Source organism: Pongo pygmaeus, chromosome 7 (assembly GCF_028885625.2).
Source record: "Pongo pygmaeus isolate AG05252 chromosome 7, NHGRI_mPonPyg2-v2.0_pri, whole genome shotgun sequence".
NCBI lineage: Eukaryota > Metazoa > Chordata > Mammalia > Primates > Hominidae > Pongo > Pongo pygmaeus.
Window position 1 is genome coordinate 148548163 of NC_072380.2, and position 18849 is coordinate 148567011.

The 18849-nt window shown below is 45.6% G+C and overlaps 1 protein-coding gene across 3 annotated transcripts in view; it reads left to right on the forward strand.

Moving 5' to 3' along the window:
* KHDRBS3 (KH RNA binding domain containing, signal transduction associated 3) overlaps window positions 1–6093 on the forward strand; it is a 201221-nt gene extending 195128 nt beyond the window's left edge. For all 3 annotated transcript variants that reach the window (XR_010127303.1, XR_010127301.1, XR_010127302.1), the window contains one exon: window positions 5788–6093. The gene's annotated coding sequence lies outside the window, so the exon portion shown is untranslated. The remainder of the gene's footprint in view (window positions 1–5787) is intronic.
* The last annotated feature ends 12756 nt before the right edge of the window (window positions 6094–18849 follow it).

Sequence of the window (18849 nt, forward strand, 5' to 3'; positions counted from 1 at the left end):
GTATTGGTATCATATGACTCATATTGGTTGTAAGTTGCCATAACAGCCAAGCATGTGCTTTTCACCTTCTGTAAATTATTTTATTGAATCCTCACAGCCATAAGAAGGTATCATCTACATTTTAAAAAAGGAAGAAATTTAAGCTTCAGGAGGTGAATTTCATGCTTATGTTGCTCATGTACCTTATAACTGGTAGAGCCCAGATTTGAACCGATTGACTTTAATCCCGAGTCTTTGATCTTAACCATGTTGTTACACTGTCATTCTTTATATTACAGTGGCTCCTCCGTTAGATTAAAGGCTCTTTAAGAGCAGGAGCCTTTAATTTGCGTTACCTTGTGTCCCAGAGAGTATCTCACACAACGCTGAGCATTGTGAATGATAACTGCCCCCTTCTCTTCCTCTACCCCGCCCCTGCCCCAGATTCCTTCATGGAGAGAGTCTTTCACTTGTTTAGGTTCTGAATCTTCTTCTACTCAGGTATTCCAAGTCAAGTCAGTATCAGTATTTACTCAGATATATTTCCTGAACACCTGCTGTGTTGCAGATGGTAGGAAGACAGTGATTAAAGACATCATTTTTGTCCTTGCAAGTGCCACAGTCTACTGGGGAAATGGGCAAAGACCACATCTGTAGAGCTCTGACAGAGATACATGTGCCTTCTAGGCACATGGAAGGGAGATGTGTAACCCAGGCAAGTTGGTCAGAGGTAGCAGAAGGGGCCCATGGAGATATTAAGACCAGTAGAAGATAACCACACAGGGCAGGTACTCTCAGAGCATCCATACTTCCGCTCTGCCCTTCACCCGCTTTGTGACCTTGAGTCAGTGACTTAACCTCTCTAAACAAGAGTCTAAACTGCAGGTTCCCCACTTATAAAATAGACAGTCATGATACCTACCTTAGTATTGCTGTGAAGATTAGAAGCATGCCTGGCACAAATAAAGGTGTTCACTCATTGGTTGCTATATGTAAATATTTGCAATTATAAGAAAACATGATCATTGAGGAAACTTCAGGTATATTAGATAATTAGAGAAAGTAAGAGGCAATGCTGGCTGGGTAGGACCAGGGACATGTAATGAAGGGTCTTGTAGGTTCTGCTAAGAAGCTCAAATTCAGTGCAACCATTTTCAAGTGTAGTATCCTCTCTGCCTTTAAGCTTGACCTACTCCATTCCCTTGGGCAGATATAGTGCCTCATTTAGTCTGTGTTCCAAAAAGAACTCTACAAACTTCTGTTTCCACTGGTTAGTGATTTTATAGCCAATCAGTGCCTTAAAAAATAGTTGCCCTCACTTTTTCATCCTCTTGTCCCCATCTCTTAACATAGTTATTTGACAGTGTAAGGGTTTAGTAAGTGAATGGCATTGTCAGTGTGATCAAGATGATTCCTAACAGGCAGTGTTAGGAACGGTTAGCCCAGACCCCAAAAAACCCACACAATCATGTTAACAATACTACAATTTAGACAGTCTAGCTCCCTTGTTTAACTCAAATTAAAGACTTTGGTCACTGTATACAGAGACAGGTTCCGGAATGTAAAACTAATGATTTGAAGAAAAAATAAAATTGTAGAGTCAAAAGTTAAATGAAAATATGAGACATTTTATAGAATATGTGACAAATTTAAGGAATAAAGTTTATTTTCTGTGCAAACAATATCTACTGTTTATATTGATATTCAGTGTTTTGTAGGGACAGAAAGGAAAAAATCCATCATTATTTTAAAATAACAATCTATTTTATGCCTGATTCTCTTTCTGTTTGTGATTGGGAAAGGCTATAGATCATTTTTCAATCTGAATTTCACCCTCCCTTATCGATGGAAAATCCTGTCCAGTTGAAGTTGATTCTGACTGACATTCCTGTTTCAAAAATCTCAGTTGTGTATTTCAGTGATTAGCATCCATTGCTGCAATCATTTTTCAGATCTTAATGTGATGAGTCCTTCAGTGACTTTCAGGATAAAGCTCAGCCTCCTTGGCTCTGAACATCAAGCCCTGCGTGATTCTGCTGCTGGCCTCCCCAGCCGCCTGGAGCACAGCATGCTCTGTCCCCAGCCTACTGTGGTCCAGCCCTGATAGATTGAAAACCATCTAGAGCTTTTCTATCAGTGCCATTCTCTGCCTGAAGTCACAGTTCCTTACCCCACTCAAATAAATGAACACAAATGAATGAACACAACTCTCACCCAGCTCTTGGTCTAGCTAGTTGTTGCTGGCCTATCCAGACTTCCCAGTGGAGCTTGAAGCATCCCCTCACCCCGGAGGCCCTCCCTAGCCCGCCATCTTCTCAGCTCTACTGTGGACCCTCATCTTACTCTATGAATTCTGCAGTACAGTATCCTGAGATTGGTTGTTTACCCTCCTTTCCTCCCACCAGATTGTAAACATCTTTAGTGCAATTACCATGCCTTATGCCTAGTAAGTGGTAAATGAACAAGCCATTGGATGTATGAGTGAATAAAGTGGATGTGGTAGCTCGGTGGCTGATAGTACAGGACGATGTACTAGGTCTTGTTTGGCCTTATTAGATTAAATTAGTCATCCTTTCATTTGAGGAGAACTTACCAGATTATTAAGTTCTGTCCTGTGTGTTTATCTCATTTGAACCGCTGCTGGCGGAATTTATGTGTGTGCTACCTAACACAGGTCCTAGTACCTAACAGACAGTCAAAACAAGGAGATAGAATAAACAAACAGGTACCACTGTGAAGTGTGCAGGGATGATGGTGTTATCCTGAGGCTAGATTTCTGTTCTGCTTGTTAGTGGGTTTTTCTCCCTGACTGCAAGACTTGAAGTTCCTTAAAGATAGAAGAACCATGTCTTATTGGACTTGTACTTCCAAATCCTAGCACACTGCCTGGCACATAGACATAGTGGGAACTGACAGGGTGTTCAGTGAGGAATGAATGAGTGAACAAATGAACCTATAATTCTCGAAACACTAACACTGAGCACTTTTCAGTACAGACAGTCCCTACTACAATAGTTTGACTTAGAAGGTTTCCCCTTTACAGTGGTGGAAATGTAGTACATGTTCAGTAGAAACTGTACTTCAGATTTTGAATATGTATCTTTTCTGCAGCTAGCCATAGTGGTATGATACTCTTGCCATGCCAGGCAGTGGCAGTGAGCCATTTTGTTTTTCACTTTGAGTACAGCATTCAAAAATTACTTGAGATATCAAACTTTATTACAAAATAGGCCTTGTGTTTGATGATTCAGCCCAACCATATGCTAATATAAGTGTTTTGAGTATGTTTAAGGTAGGCTAAGCTAAGCTATGATGTTTGGTAGGTTAAGTGTGTTGCATACATTTCCAACTTAATGTTTTTGACTTACAGTGGGTTTATCAGGACATAACCCCATCCTAAGATGGGGAGCATTTGTATTAATTTGTTTTCTTAGTGGAAGTGTGATATTTCTCTAACCGTTAGATTTTTTTCAATGATAAATGTGAAGTTGGAAAACCAAAATATGCCCTTTATTTAGTCGGTAATACATGTGCTTGGTACAAAATATACACACACAATGGTCTTAATTCCCACCTTTACCCCCACACACCCACAGGCAACTGTTTGTATTGATTTTCATGTATCTTTCCAGAGATAGTCTGTGCATAAGTAAAGCATTTTTTTTAATTATCACAGTTTTTTACATAGAAAACATTATACCATTTTCTCCCCTGATTTCACTTTGGAGTATGTCTTAGAGCTCATTTTCTGTTATTTTATACTAGAAAGCTACCTTTTTCTTTTTATTGGCTGAATAATATTTATATGAAAGAGCCATAATCCAAACAACTACTGACAGAGATGTAAGTTAGTTTCTAATATTTTGTTCACATTAAAGGCAATGCAAGAAGCCATGTTTATAAACATCTGTGGAATGAATTTTTAAAGTAGACCTACTGGGATTTTATAGATGTTTCCCATAGAGGTCATGGTGCATCTTAATATGCTTTTGTGAAAGAAACCTATCTAAATGCTATATGTATTCATTATGATCTGCAAGATTAGCTCCTGTGGCCACACCAGAAGCTCATCTGCTCAAAAGTTAGTTTCAAATGGTCTTTTATAGACAGCATGACGTCTGGCATGTGACAGGCTGGTTACCCTGTGTGATTTGGCGAGGAGGTGCAGGGTGTGCTGGGTCCAGTAAGGACACCTCCTGCACACTCATCTGTGTGTTATGGGGAGGGCTGAAAGTCCTGCCACCCTTCCTCAGACTCCTGCTGGTCTCCTCGCATTCCTGGAGCTTATTTACATCAGCAAGTGTATTGTTAAGGGCTGGCCTGTGGTGGGGTAGGCTTTGTGGAAAGTAAGGTGGCCACACCAGGGTAGCAGGAGAGGCCAACAGGCTCTCTGAGGAAACAGACAGGATCTCCTCTAGCACTCCCCTGCATGGGCTCATTGCCCACCCTCTCCTCTTCTCTGGTTATCCAGATCCTCCCATTTCTTCAAGATCTTTTATCTCTCTCAGCCAAAAGAGCCTTCTCTTCTTTCCCCATGAGAACCCTGGCTGAGAGGACTGGATTGGCAGATGTCTCATTCTGACCTGCCAGTTGATGGGTTGGTGCTGTGTATATGTCCTTCATCCCTAGTATGCTCCTTGAGGGTCGCAGGTGTGTCTGTCACATTTTATAAACCTGAAAGCATTCAGCACAAGCCATTCAAGAAGTATTTATTGGTTAATTAAGGCAATGCCCTCATCAATAGATTTACTGTATTAGATGTTTAACTTTTTAAAGGATTCACCTTTAAATAACAGTTTGCATCTGATTCATCCTAGCAGTACTGATGCTTTATGCAGGTGACGCTGAGATGCCCACCGTGTCTCTGGCACTCTGCGGTAATAAAAGGCTAGAGAAGGGCAGGGATGGTGCAGAGGAGAAAGAGACGAACTTGCTCCGAGGACAGAGGAAGAAATAAAACCTGAATGGAGTTTTGAAAGTGGAAATCTTGCAAGCCAGGAAGGGAGGAGAAAATGTTAAGACATAATAAGCTAATACAGGTGGGAGAGGAGGGTGTCGACCAAGACATGAAATGGTGTCGTGTGTTTTAGGAACGTATAAGCAGCTGCTGGAATGTAACATGCTGGGAGAGAAATGAAAGAGATGCGTCTGGAGACATAGGAAGGGGCTGGGTCCTATGGAGCCATCAGCGATGTCCTGAGTTGTTTTGAGCACACTTTGTGGTATTGAACAGTTACCTAGGGCCTGGGACTTGTATGACCAGAGCCGTGAGAAGTCAACATCACCACAATGGCCATTTCTCCACAGCGATTGCGTTTTTTGTTTGTTGGTTTTTCTGATCACCAGCCAGTTTTTTAAATAACAGAGTTTTGTTTCGTATAACACATCAAAATAGGTTCTTTGGGGTTAGGTAATACAATTTAAAATATATCTGAAAGTTCAGTCTTTTATCAGATGACAAGAATGCAAGGACTCTGCCAGGGTGGACCCCTAGGAACTCATAGGTTAATATTTGAGGTTTTATGTAAAACAAGGCATTGCCATTCTGAAATCACTCCATAAATATCATAATGGATAGTAGTGCAATCATCATTAAACTAGTTAATCATTTGTCTGTCTTTATTGAACACAAATATTTTATGTCCTTAATTTTAACGATTCTGTTTTGCATTGTTTTCCATAAACATCCTTATTTCTATTAAGTGTCTACTTGCCTGAATCCTCTAAACCCTGCCGTTCCCAACAGAGCATATGGTTATTATTAATTTCTTGATATATACAAATATATTTCATTTTCCTCTCTTTCAGGAACTTTCCTTCTATTTATGGACTGCTTAAGAATAGTCAACTCACCAACGTGCCTAGTCAGTAAATGAATCCACTTGGGAACTTGAAAAACATCTTAATTAATTTTTTGTTTGCATAATTTTGTGTTCTGTGACATGTTTTTATTATATGGTATGCTTTTAATTTGGAGAACCTACCTTTTTAAAAAACGGAAAGAAAATCTATCTTATTTTGTTGTCTCCCAATAACAAAAAGAGGACGATTTGTATAGTAGTTAATAAAGGCTGCCTATTGAAATCTCTTCTACTTTAAACCTAGAAAAACAAAGTCTTGTTATTTCAGCACAGCTCTAAATTGTGTACACTTGAAAACCATGTACAGCTGCAACTCACTGCAAGAAGTCAAGATTCTACACATATTCCACATTTGAAAATGATTTATCCATCTCAGTTATGGACTAATAAATATGAAAGCATTATGCAAAAAGTATTCTGTCACATAAAAGGTTAATTATAAAGGCTTCTGTGGGAAGCAGAGTGGCATTGTCAGAATAGAAACGTGATTTTCATGCCTCAGTGTAATTTGTTATGGAACATAAAGGTCATAATCCCTGTGGACAGTATTATTCTGTTCATTCTCTTTTCATCATTTACTAGTGCATTGTGATTTTAATTCAATACACCCCGGGAGGATGTGTTTTATTTCTTCTGTTAGAAGCTTGCACAACATGTTCCCTGGACTTGGAATTTCAAGAACTGTCTTGCACATTGTTAAATTGTCGCTTTCTTGCCTCAAAGACACAGTTTTTTTGAGACATTGACTTTTTACAGCATGCCATGTTTGGAGCATTGTGTTAACGACAGAATGACTTCAAATAGCTTAGCTTTTTCTTATCCTCGTATGCATCCTAAAACATAATTCTTTTGTACCTTTTAGATGTGTCCAGTACACATTTCTCTGTCTCAGAAATGCATAGAATACAAGCCTGTGTGTTAGAGCAGTGGCTCTCTGCAGCGAGTCGGGGCTGCGAGAGTGAAGGGTACATGTCTATCATGAGGGCGAGCTCGGGAGGGCTACGGACAGCTGGGAAGCAGCTTCAGGCACCCTTTGTTTCGGAATTAATTTTAAACAAATAGGAACTTTAGAACATAAGCCAGACTATGGTAAATGGAAAAGAATTTGAACTTTCTTTTTGCTTGCTTCCTTTTTACCTGCTGAGTCACTAATACAAATCACAGATCTACAAGTAAAATCCCATGGATTCAAACTTTCTGACTTAACTTCCGTCTGTCCCCTTCTCCTTGATCCCACTCCTACAACCTAATTTTGGCTTCTTATTTTACTGCCTACATTATTTAATTCATTAAGCACATTCTTGAGAACTTAACTGCTGGGTACTGTCTAACATACTAGAGAGAGAGCGGAGAAAAAAAAAACAGAGGCTGTCTTACCCTGGAGAAGCTTAGATCCCCGTGGGAGGGACCGGCCACACATCACAAGAATGTCAGGTGCTGACGGAGCCATGGAGAAAATTAGACCGTGGTAACAGGAAGAAGTGCTAGACTTTAGTTTGAGTAGACGAGGTAACATTTTAGCAGGGACCATAAAAAGTAAAGAACTAAGCTACATGAAGACACTAGCAAGTGCAGAGGTCCTGAGGTGGAGCATGCTTGGGCACTTGAGGACCAGCAGCAAGGATGCCAGAGCAGAAGTAATGGAGTGAGCAAGGGACAGAGAATTAAATGAAATCAGTGGGCTGGTTGGGTGCCAGAGAATGAAGTGCCAATGTTGAGCTTTAATGGGAGCTGATGGGCAGATGGGAGGAGGTGTTGACAAGCACAGGAGTAGTGTGATGCAATGTGTTTTTTAACAGAACCACTCTGGCAATGTCTGAGAATAGGCTATAGGGCAAGGTGGAGAGACCCATTGGAGGCCACTGCTATGAACGTAAGAAGGAATGCTACCACAGTCCAGGGTGGTAGGGTGTAAGCACTGAGAACTGGCCAGACTTCAGATGTATTTTGAAAAAGTAAAGCCAGTAAGACTTAGTGCACAGATTGGTTGTGAGATATGGAAAGTAAGTTGGATGATCCAAAGATTTGGGTCCAGAGGCACTGGAAAACTAGAAATTGCCTCTTTCTGAAATGGGGAGATTTTAGGAGGACAAGGTGATTATGTTAAGTTTTGAGATACAGATCTGGAGGTGGGAGAGATCTCAACTGAAGATAGAAATTTAAGAGCCATCAAAATATAGATGTCATTTAAAGCTGTAGTTTGGAGATCAGAGAACAGACCCATGGAATGTCACATCACTTATAAGTCAGTGAGATGAAGAGGAACCAGAAAAGGAGACCAAGAAGGAGCTGCCGTGAAAGAAGAAGAGAACCAAGAGTAACGCCCTGGAAGACAGCTGAAGAAAGGATTTCAGGGAAAAGGGATGCGATCCTTTGCTGCAGATAGATAGGTCAAGAGAAATGAAGAGTGAAGATTGGACACACACAGTAATAGCAGAAAAGTCATTGGTAGTCTTGATTTACTTCATAGAACGAAGGCTTGGAACAGATTCAAGAAGAATGGGAGGAGAGGAATTAGTCTAGTCAATTCTTTCAAGGATCTTGCTTTAAGGAATTGTTGGAGAGGGGTACAGAGTTGAGAGAAAAAGCTTGAGCATGTAGGAGAGATAAGTGAGGGTTGCTGGAGAGATGTCCATGAGCAGGTCTGTGCACACGCATTATTCTGTACACGCACAGCCTAGGTGGGTGCAGAAGCAGGAAGGTAGATAAGACAGAGGGCACAGCACGTGCACTCACCATGCCAATAGGTTCCACAGTTCTGCTGCTGCCAAAGCTATATGACGTAGACATTAAATGGTGCATGTTCCACCATGACCGAAATCCTTTGGAGCCTCCTACAGCTTCCAGGCTAACTTGCAGATTCCTTGGGTTATCACACAACATTCCTTCATGATTTTCCTCCTACCTACCTCTTTAGCCTGACATTTCCACTATGGTAACTATCAGGTCAATTCTAACTTCTATGCCATCTTGGCATTGCTGTCTGTCGTTTTATTCAAGATGTTCCTGGTCTCGATAGAATGAGTGATTTTCAACCAGAACATGGACATTTTAGGTATTATGTGAGGAGATTCTGGATCATACTTAGATGGCCTCCTTAGGGCTTTGCTGAGGGAAGGGAGGTGCTGCCTTGTTCCTGCCAGGTAGAAGAAGAAACAGTCCAGTTTCCCCATTTGGCCTCTGTTGACAAGGGGAGGGGGAAGCAGGGCCTTCTTGTTGCTGCTGGGTAGGTTCCAGGTCCTAAAAAGCTGCCACTGATACCAGCCTGACTCCACTGGCATGATGTGTGGGGGTGTGACAGCCTCATTACCACTGAGCAGTGGATGATAAAACTGACTCTCCACTATGCCTCTCTGACACCACCCCAGCTGGGAGAGATTAGGGTGTCTCCTTACTGCCAGGTGGAGGTCCAAGTTTTTCCCATAGTGTCCATTGACACTATTGGGTATCATTGCCACCAAGCCGACGTGAAAGTCCTGGCTTTCTACTTGGCCTTTCTGGCACCAGGCACTGTTCCACACCTGCATGTATTCTTCATTAGGGCCACTAGGAGCAGCTTGTAGCTCTTCAGATTGGCTGATCTTTTTCACTTCTTCACATGTATCCTTTTAGCTGGTCCACCTCACTCTGCTTCCTCTAACCCAGTGATTCCCAACTTTTTCAGGGCATGGCACATAAAGAAAATTATAATATATACAGAACTCACTGGGGTGAGTGGAGGAGACCCAGAGCTTATTAACCCTAACCCAGTCCCAAGCTGCCCCAGAAGCTGAGGAAAATCAATGTTTTTGTACACCTTTCACCCATTCACAGCACAGTGAAGCTCCCAAGATTCTAGCCAACTCATTCTTCAAGACTTAGCCCCAGAAACTCTAACCCACAACACCCCATACCTATGTCATCAGACTATGTTAGAGTCATCCTAACAGTTTCTGTCCTCCCGCTAGGCTTTACAAGCCCTTGTCTTAGTCCCTTAGGGCTGCTATGACAAGATACCTTAGCCTGGGTAATTTATTAACAATAGAAATGTACTGCTCACAGTTCTGGAGGCTGGGAGTCCAGAGTGCCGGCAGATACAGTGTCTGCTGCTGAAGGCTTGATCTCTGCTTCAAAGATGGCACCTTCTGTGTGTCCTCACATGGCAGAAGAGGATAAAAGGACAGGAGCTTCTGTGACCCTCTTTCATAAGGGCACTAATCCTGTTCCTAAGGGCAGCCCTCATGACCTAATCACTCTTTTTTTTTTTTTTTTTTTTTTTTTTTTGGATACCGGGTCTTTGCTCTGTCACCCAGGCTGACATGCAGTGGTGCAGTCATAGCTTGCTGCAGCCCTGAACTCCTCAGGTCCCACCTTTCAATACTATCACATTGGATACTAGGTTTCATCATATGAATTTAGGGGGACATCAACATTCAGACCACTGCATTCTGCCACTGGGCCCCCAAAATTCATGTCCTCACATGTAAAAATATTCATTTCACTCCAGTGACCCCAAAAGTCTTAACTTTTTCCAGTACTAACTCCTGAGTCTGAAGTCCACAGTGTCATCTAAATCAGATATGGTTGAGACTCAAGGTACAATTTATTCTGATGCAAATTGCTCTCCAGCTGTGAAATCAAATGTGCTTCCAAAATTCAATGGTGGGACAGGCATAGGATAGACTTCCACTGCAAAAGCGAGAAATAGGAAAGAATAAAGGGGTAATAGATCCTGACCAAATCCAAAACCCAACAGGGCAAACATTTAAGGCTCCACAATAATATTCAACTCAAAGTCCTACATCCTGGACACACTGGGGTGGGAGTTGGGCCTCCAAGGATACACGGGGCTCTACCTCCATGGCTTTGCTGGGTGTAACCCACGTGGCAGCGCTCACAGGTTAGAGTCTCACGCGTGGCTTTCTCGCTGGAGTTTCATGCCGGTAACTTCACCAGTCTAGGGTCTCCAGAGTGGCCCCGCTCCCACGGCTAGACTAGGTATTGCATTAATGGGGGCTCTCTGCTGTGGTCCTGCCCCCACCCACAGCTCCACTAGGCACTACCACCTCCCAAGATCTTCAAATGCCTTCAGGGTCATTCTTCCATTGTCTTGATGAAATGCATTTGCCCATTCATGCTAATCTCCTTATCAGGTGGTCTCTTTGCTACACCTTTGGTGTGAGTCTCTCATGAACACATTTTCTCATTCTCCGCAGGCTGAGATTTTTCCAAATTTTTGTTCTGCTTCCCTTTGGATTATAAATTTCATCTTTAATTTGTTTCTTCTTGCATTTTACTATAAGCTGTCAAGAGAAGTCATGCCACACCCTCGATACTTTGCTTAGAAAGATTTCTTCTGGTAAATATTCAATTTCATCACTTGCAACTTCTACCTTCCCCAAAACACTGAGACATGAACACAATTCAGCCAAGTTCTTTGCCACTTTGTAACAGAGATGGCCTTTCCTTTAGTTTCTAGTAACACGTTCCTCATTTCTGTTTGAGACCATCAGAATGACCTTTACCATCCATATTTCTATCAACATTCCCTTCACAGTCATTTAGGTAATCTCTAAGAGGACTAAGGCCTCTACAGCTCTCCTCTTCTGAGCCCTGACCAGAATCACCCCTAAGGCTCCTGTCATGGCAGTGTACCTGAAAACTCTTCTAGCCTCTGCTCATTACCCAGTTCCAAAGCCACTTCACATTTTTAGGTAATTGTTACAGCATTACACCACTTCTTGGTACCAATTTTTGTCTTGGTTTGTTGGGGCTGCCGTAACAAAATACCTTAGGCTGGGTAGTTCATAAACAATAGAAATGTATTGCAGTTCTGGAGGCTGGGGAATCCAAGATCAAGGCACCAGCAGATTCCGTGTCTTGGTGAGGGCTGCTCTCTACTTACAGATGGCACCTTCTTCATGACCTAACATGGTAGGAGGGGACAAGGGAGCTCACTCAAAGCCCTTTCAGAAGGGCACTAATCCTGTATGAGGATGGAGCCCTCATGACCTAATCACTTTACAAAGGCTCCACCTCTGAATACTATCACATTGGGTACTCCTGACCCACAGCCTCTGGTGAGGTAGTAAACAGTCATCTGGGGCTGCAGTCATCTGAAGGCCTGGCTGGGGCTGGAGAATCCACTTGCAAATTCAGCTTCCACTCACACAGCTGTTGGCCAGTTGTCTCCACTCCTTGCCACACGGGCCTCTCTGGAGGCTGCCTGAGTGTCCTCACAACATGACATCTGGCTTCCCCAGAGCAGGTGTTGCAAAGGAGGGAGAGTCCGTGAGTGAGGGGCACACAAGACAGAAGCCACAGACTTTTATACTCTCATTTCAGAAGTGACTTCACATCGCTCCTACCACATGCGATTTGTTAAACACCACTCCTGTGCCACGTAGGAGAACATTCCACAAGGGTGTGGATGCCAGGAGGCAGGGCCACGGAGGACTGCCTTGGAGGCTGGCTCCCACCTAGGCAAGGTACATTACATCTCTGTGCCTTAGTGTCCTCACTACGAAGCGGGGATAGTACTGCCTACCTCAAGGGGTTACCAGAATTTAGTGATATGCATGCCAAGCCCTTAAAATGAGGCCTGACACATAGTAAGCACTTGATACATATTGGCCATTTATATCAGGGTAATACTCCCCCACCACACACACACACACACACACACAGCAGTGTAGAATGTGGAAGCCATCCCTTTGCCTCCCGCAGTTCTGCTGCTCCACAGATCCTCCGTGCCGGATCCATGTCTTCCCCTCTCTCCTGCCTTAGCTGTGGGCCACATCATTTCTGCAAGATGATTGCAGCATCAGCGACACTCCTCAGGTGTCCACTCCAGTTGTAACCCATCTGTAATTTGCCCTTTATCCTGCCTTCTATTAATCTTCCTAAAGTGCAAATCATTTTCCCAAACCCTTACACCTTTTTAATTGCCTCCAGGGTAAAGCTCAAGCTCCTTGGTTTGGTCCTCATGCCCTTCACCCTCTGGCCCAGCCTCCCTCTCCGCACTGCTCCCTCCCCATATTCCATGCCCACTGGACTCACTATGTTCAAATGCTGCAGCTGGCCCTACACACCTCCATGGTCTGTTCTTTCCCATGGCGTCCAGGTCCTCCTCAACTGCAGTGTCACTCGATCCCGAAGGCGTCCCTGACCCTGTCAGAAATATTCCTTCCTCCTTCCAACATGTGCCCCGAGAGCCTGGCCCTTCCATCTAGAGGGTGGTTTCACGTTGCGCGGAGGTGCCTGCCTTGCGTGTCTGGTTCTCCCCCAACCCAGTGCCTGGAACCTGGTTCTGGATGCCACAGTGTCCCCATCCCCTGCATCTGCCTCCCTAGGTGCTTCTGCTTGTCCAGGCATAGAGAAAGGTGGAAATCTTGCAGGTGGGAGGGTGTAGTGAGGAGCAGGGAACATTTCTCAAGCACCTCCTAAGACTCACTGAAGTCGGAGCATCCTCCCAGAACCACATAAGGTGGGTGTGCGGAGCCTGAACTGGAAGATGGCGAAACAGACTGGTGATGAACAGTCCCTCAAAAACCTCACAGCCACTGCCTGTGGAGCTGAGGTCTGAGCCCCAGGCTTGCCGGCCACTGCACAGCCTTCTAGGAGTGTTAGGCATCAACAGCAGTGCAGAATATAAAAATATAAAACACATTTTTATAGCACAAAGGAGTACAGTTTTATTAATTAACATCAGAAGATTTCATTGACAAGAGAAATGTTTCCCATGTTCCCTGAAGGCATTTAGATAATTTTACAAATGGAAGAAATGTTGCAGTTTCAGATATTGGCGAAGCTCACTCTCTGCTCTGAGTCCCTTTCAAAATCCCAAACTCTTGTAGCCAGTGAGGGGCCCATTAAGAACGGTCCATCCACATAGCCAGCTCACCAGGAAAACAGGGACATCTGCTAACGAATGCAGGAAACTCAGAAGTCGCTTCTACTAGGTTGCATTTTTACTATTTAGGTATCTTTCTTTTGAGGTAACAGACAAACAGAGATACAGAGATAAAATAGGTACATACATAAAACTGAAAAGGGTTGGCATCCCTCCATGTGCCACACAGCAGAGGCTTTCTCCGGTTACCACATTTCAGGAGCTACTTAGGAGAGGCGGGGTTTTCATGAACCCAGCGTTTGCACTGGGGCTAGAAATGCAGTGTCTGCTGGCCGGCACCTTGCTGGCTACTGCAGGAGCAGCTGCTGCTCGGGATGTGGGGGCCTGGCCTAACGTTCCCTTTGGGCTGTCGGCTGTGGTTCTACAGAAGCTCAGCATGGCCTTGCAGGCTGCAGCTTCTTCCTGGCTGGCTGGCGTGCATGGATCCCCTTGGCATGCCACAAAGCCTTTTCCTTTGGAAACTGCCCCTCCTTCTCTCACAGGTACCCTTTTGTGTCCCCTCTTCCTCTCTTCAGGCAGCAACAGTGTAGTGCCTTCATTCACGCATTCGTACCGCAAGACCTCCTCTGTGCTGACACGCCTCCCCTACGTCACACAGCTAGTGGGTGGCCCATCTATGCAATGAAAACCTGGCATAGCACTGGCCTTTTGAGGCGTGTCCCCTCTAAGGCAGTGACCTCCAAGGGCAGGATGAGGACACTTACACACCAGCAGCAGCCGAGCGAAATGCTTGCTAAGGGAGAGAATGTGCCCATAGCTTCTCCCCTCCACCAGCACGTGTGGCCAAGAATCTGCCAGCGGCCACTCCTCATGCCTGGTGCACCTGTTGAGCATTTGCCACCACATTTCATGCGAGTGAGTCACAGCCTGCCTGAAACTGCGCTGTCTCTGCTGGGGCTTTAGCCTCAGTTTCCTTGGCTGGTTCTCCATCTCCCTACCTGCTGCTTCCTGAGCCTTTGCCTGCCTGGCAATCTTCCTAGCCTTCTTCCCTCCAGAGGATTCCAGCCCCCTCTGGAGCTGCTTACTGGCCTTGGTCAGCTGCCTAACAACAGGAACCGAGAGGCTGTCCCCAGACACTCTTCCGCCAGTTTCTTCCAGTCTTTGGCCATGTCAGTGTCAGATACAGAGTGTATCCATGCCAGCCTCAGATGTCCTGTTACTGGATTGGTTCTCCAGAGCCAGGCTATGCTTTCAACTTCTTTTCCCATCAGTCAGCTAAGCAGCGTGGAAGATCCCTCTCTGAGCCTCAGTCCTTTCATCTGTAAAATGGAGATACTTCCTTACCTACTTTAGAACGTTATTGAGAGACTCTCAAGCCTGAGATTGGTAAAGTGGACCACGGACAGTAGAAAAGTTATATGGAAAATAGGCAACTGTGGCTCACCTATTCATTCACCAAACGCTGATGTGCACCTGCTATGTGTCGGCCTCTGCTGGGTGCAGGAGATGTAGGGAGGAAAGACATACCCCGTCCCGAGCAGCTCACAAACTCAGAGAGAGGGAGAGAAGAGGGGAAGGTAGACAGGAGAGTCACAGACACACACATTTTCTAAAAACCGAAAATCAGACAAAGACTGTTTAGCTCTCTAGTCTAATGTGGTATGTCAGCTGAACAAAATTCAGGGTGATCTCAAAGAAAATGCTGTGATGTGCTAATTTGTTCTCTACCCCTGACTTCCCCAAACCATGCCCCTGGGGAAGCAGCCTGGAGCTGTCAAGGGGAGATCAGCATCCCTGCCCAAAAAGAATTCATCCCTGTCACAAAAACACTGCAGACAAAGGGCATGGTTTCCAAAAATGTCAAAAGATGATCACAGAGGTAAGATCAGAAATCTTCAAAAGCAGGAAGCAAAAGGCAGCACAGCCTAGGCAGCTGAGGCTCCTGCTACCTGGGCCTCTGGCCGCACAGCACCGTCTGTGAAGCATCCCTAGAGGAAACTTAAAATCCAAGCCAGTTCCTGGAGCACTGGGCAGCACAGGCCTCCACCTGCGTACTCTAGGTTGAGAGGGATACGGTGTTCATAATGGAAACCATAAGCTTTTCACATGGAGAACACAGGCTGCATTCATCATTCCAAAGACCACACTGGCTTGATTGAGGTGAGCTGTTCCTTCCACCCCTTGATTCCTCCAGCTCAAACTAACCGCTGCAACTGTATTACAGGATATTTATTTCCCCAGATCTTTTTTTTTTTTTTTTTTTGCCTACACATCTATTATACTGAATAATTGAGGTCAAATTGTAGATACTTAAAAGAATTCTTTCCTATTCAACAGTATTAAACAACATGCCTATTTCTCTGCTTCCACATAGCCAACAACATGTTGCTTTTGGGCCACACTGTGTTTCAGATTTCATTTATTGCCAAATAAACACACAAACGTCCAGCTTTCTGGCTTCTCTTGGGAGAGCGGATGATCTGCAACTGCGGCCTCCCTTCCACGTGCTCGTGGGCGGCTGAGTGGTGGGCTGTGTGGCCGAGGCACAGCCCGGGGTCCCCCCGTTCTGTTACCCCCAGCCAGCCTGCTTCAGATACTTGCTGGTAACTATTCAGCCTCATTTGCCATTTGCAGTTGACATCCATGGCCCAAGCAGTGAGGCCTTGTCCTATACATTGTTTTGTGGGACAAGGGAGTCAAATTAGCTAGAAAAACTAGCAACCCAGTCCTGTGACTGTACCACAGTAAGATGGCTGCATGAACCACTCAGCAAGACGTCTGCTTATGCCCGTCTCCTAGTCCACCGTGAGTGAATGGGAAGGAGGGGGGCAGGACTCCAGATGGCTGCAATGCCTCCACTAGGTTCCCTGGGTGGGCATCTGCCAGCCCCTCACTGATAACCTGCAGCAAGCCCGGAAAACAGAGTCATCCCCCACCTCCCAGTCCTTCAGGTGAGAAAGGAGGGGCCCTACCACAGCAGCTACAGGTGACAGGAGAAATCCCACACCTGAGCAAGTGTCAGTAAATAGCTGACCCCTCCCCCTAAAGCCCCCCAGCACCCCAGTCTCCCCCCAGTGCAGTTCTCCCTGCCCGCTGGGCCTCAGGCTATTCTGCTCCTTTCTCGTCTTCACGCCTTGCATTAAGGCTGCGATGGCTGCACTTCTGCGGATGCGGGACATTTTGGGTCTTGGGACCCTCTTCCTGCTGGTGCTCAGTCTCTCTCCATCCCTGCATCCTCAGAAGGCACAAGAGATGATTCCCCTCGCCAGAGAGCTGGCCTCTTTATCCAGGCGAAAGATTCCACCAGACACACAGCAGGTGCGCCAGGCATTCTCGGTGATCAAGGGAGTGAAAGCCCAAGCCTGGACACCCCAAGGACACTGTGAGCACGTGGCCCCCCAAAGCCCTGAGTTACAAACTCAGACCAGCCACTGCCTAAACCCTTCCCGACGAGTCATTTCCACCACGCTGAGTGCGTCCTTGTTGGTAATGCCTGGACAGGTAGGGGGGATGCTCCTGGAACACAGCGGGTCCTCCACAGCTGCTCAGTGTTCCTGGGAAGAGGAGGCCGGGGAGAGGGAGAGCTGTGAAGGGTAGAGTCAAGATGAGGGCCAGCCAGAGGGCCGGACCCATGGCCTAATTTAGATTCAGGCACTGCCTATGCTAGGCCCAGGTCACAGACATGCATTCAGGGCGGTCTCAAAGCACCCAGCACTCTGCCCTGTCTCTACTAAGAGCAGGGCCAGACTCCACAGAGGAGAGGGAGATGCATTGCCTCTGAACCCAGTACCATGCAGGTACAGGCTGTACCAGGGAGACGCATTTCAGCTCAGGAAGAGGGCAGGAGAAGGGCACCCCTACACTCCCGAACCACCCTTCCAAGTACTGGGGTACATGCCCTTGTGGCTGTGATGGAGTCAGCGCGGTGCAGTGGGCCTGGCTTTGTGATTTGAGGGCAGTCCCATAATCCTCTGAGCCTCTGTTTTCTCAGTTAACAAGTTGGGATGATAGCAGCAGCCTCATGATGTTTGTGGAAAGAAGGAAAGAAAGAAAGAGAGAGAGAAAGAGAAAGAAAGAAAGGAAGGAAGGAAGAAAGAAAGAAAGAAAAAGAGAAAGAAAGATGAAAGAAAGAAGAAAGAAGGAAAGAAAGAAAGAAGGAAAGAAAGAAAGAAGGAAGGAAAGAGAAAGAGAAAGATGAAAGAAAGAAGAAAGAAGGAAAGAAAGAAAGAAGGAAAGAAAGAAGAAAGAAAAAGAAAGAAAGAAAAAGAAAGAAAGAAAGAAAGAGAAAGAAAAAGAGAAAAAGAAAAAGAAAGAGGAAAACCTGGGTAAAGCTGGCCCCGGTCCTCGCACAGAGCAGGCACTACACCATGGCCTGTCTCCCTGTCTCTGAGAAGTGCCCCATGGTCCCCTCAGCCTATAGGCAGGGGTGGCAGGTGGGGAGTGGAGTGCAGAGAAGCAGAAAGGGGAATAAAGGAAAGCAGAAGCTGCCCTTACTCTCGCAGACAAGCTCCTCGTCTGCTCCGTGATGACTTTCTATTTTTAGGTGACAGTGCTCTCTGCGACCTGCTTTGTAAACAGATGTTTTGCAGAAATAGATTGGGGCCATCCTGTGGGGGGTGAGAGGAGAAGTGGGCAGGGGACCAGGGCGCACCAAGGGGCTTAGCCTCCCTTCTTCCTCCAACATGAGAACTGGGCCTTGAGAGATGAGAGCCAGGAGGACATCAGTTGTTGGACGAGGGTTACAGAGTGGCAGCCCAGGCTGTGCCTCCTTTTCTGGAGCCATTTTGAGGGCATTCACTGCACGAAAGTTGTTTCCTTCATTTTATCAGAATTGCAGTAAATTCAGCCAGAAAGAAAAGGAAGAGGAGTCAGCTGGTCACAGCAAGCCCAGCATGATAAAAAGAGCATCAGCCCAAGATCCACGAGGAAGAGAAAGGACCTAAGCTCAGGTGCATATCCTGCGGGAGGTGCTACACTGGGGACCCATATACAGACCACACTGGAGTGTGGTCTGTAGCCCTGACAGCGGGGACCCACGGCCCCACTTGACTCCTGAGGGATATGACCCTCCGAGATTCTAGGGCTTGCCCGTGATCCACAGCAGGAGGGGGCAGCATTGGGATGGAGGATCCCTCCGCCTGGCCCTGCAGCAGGGGCTGCTGTAGCTGCACCTCCCAG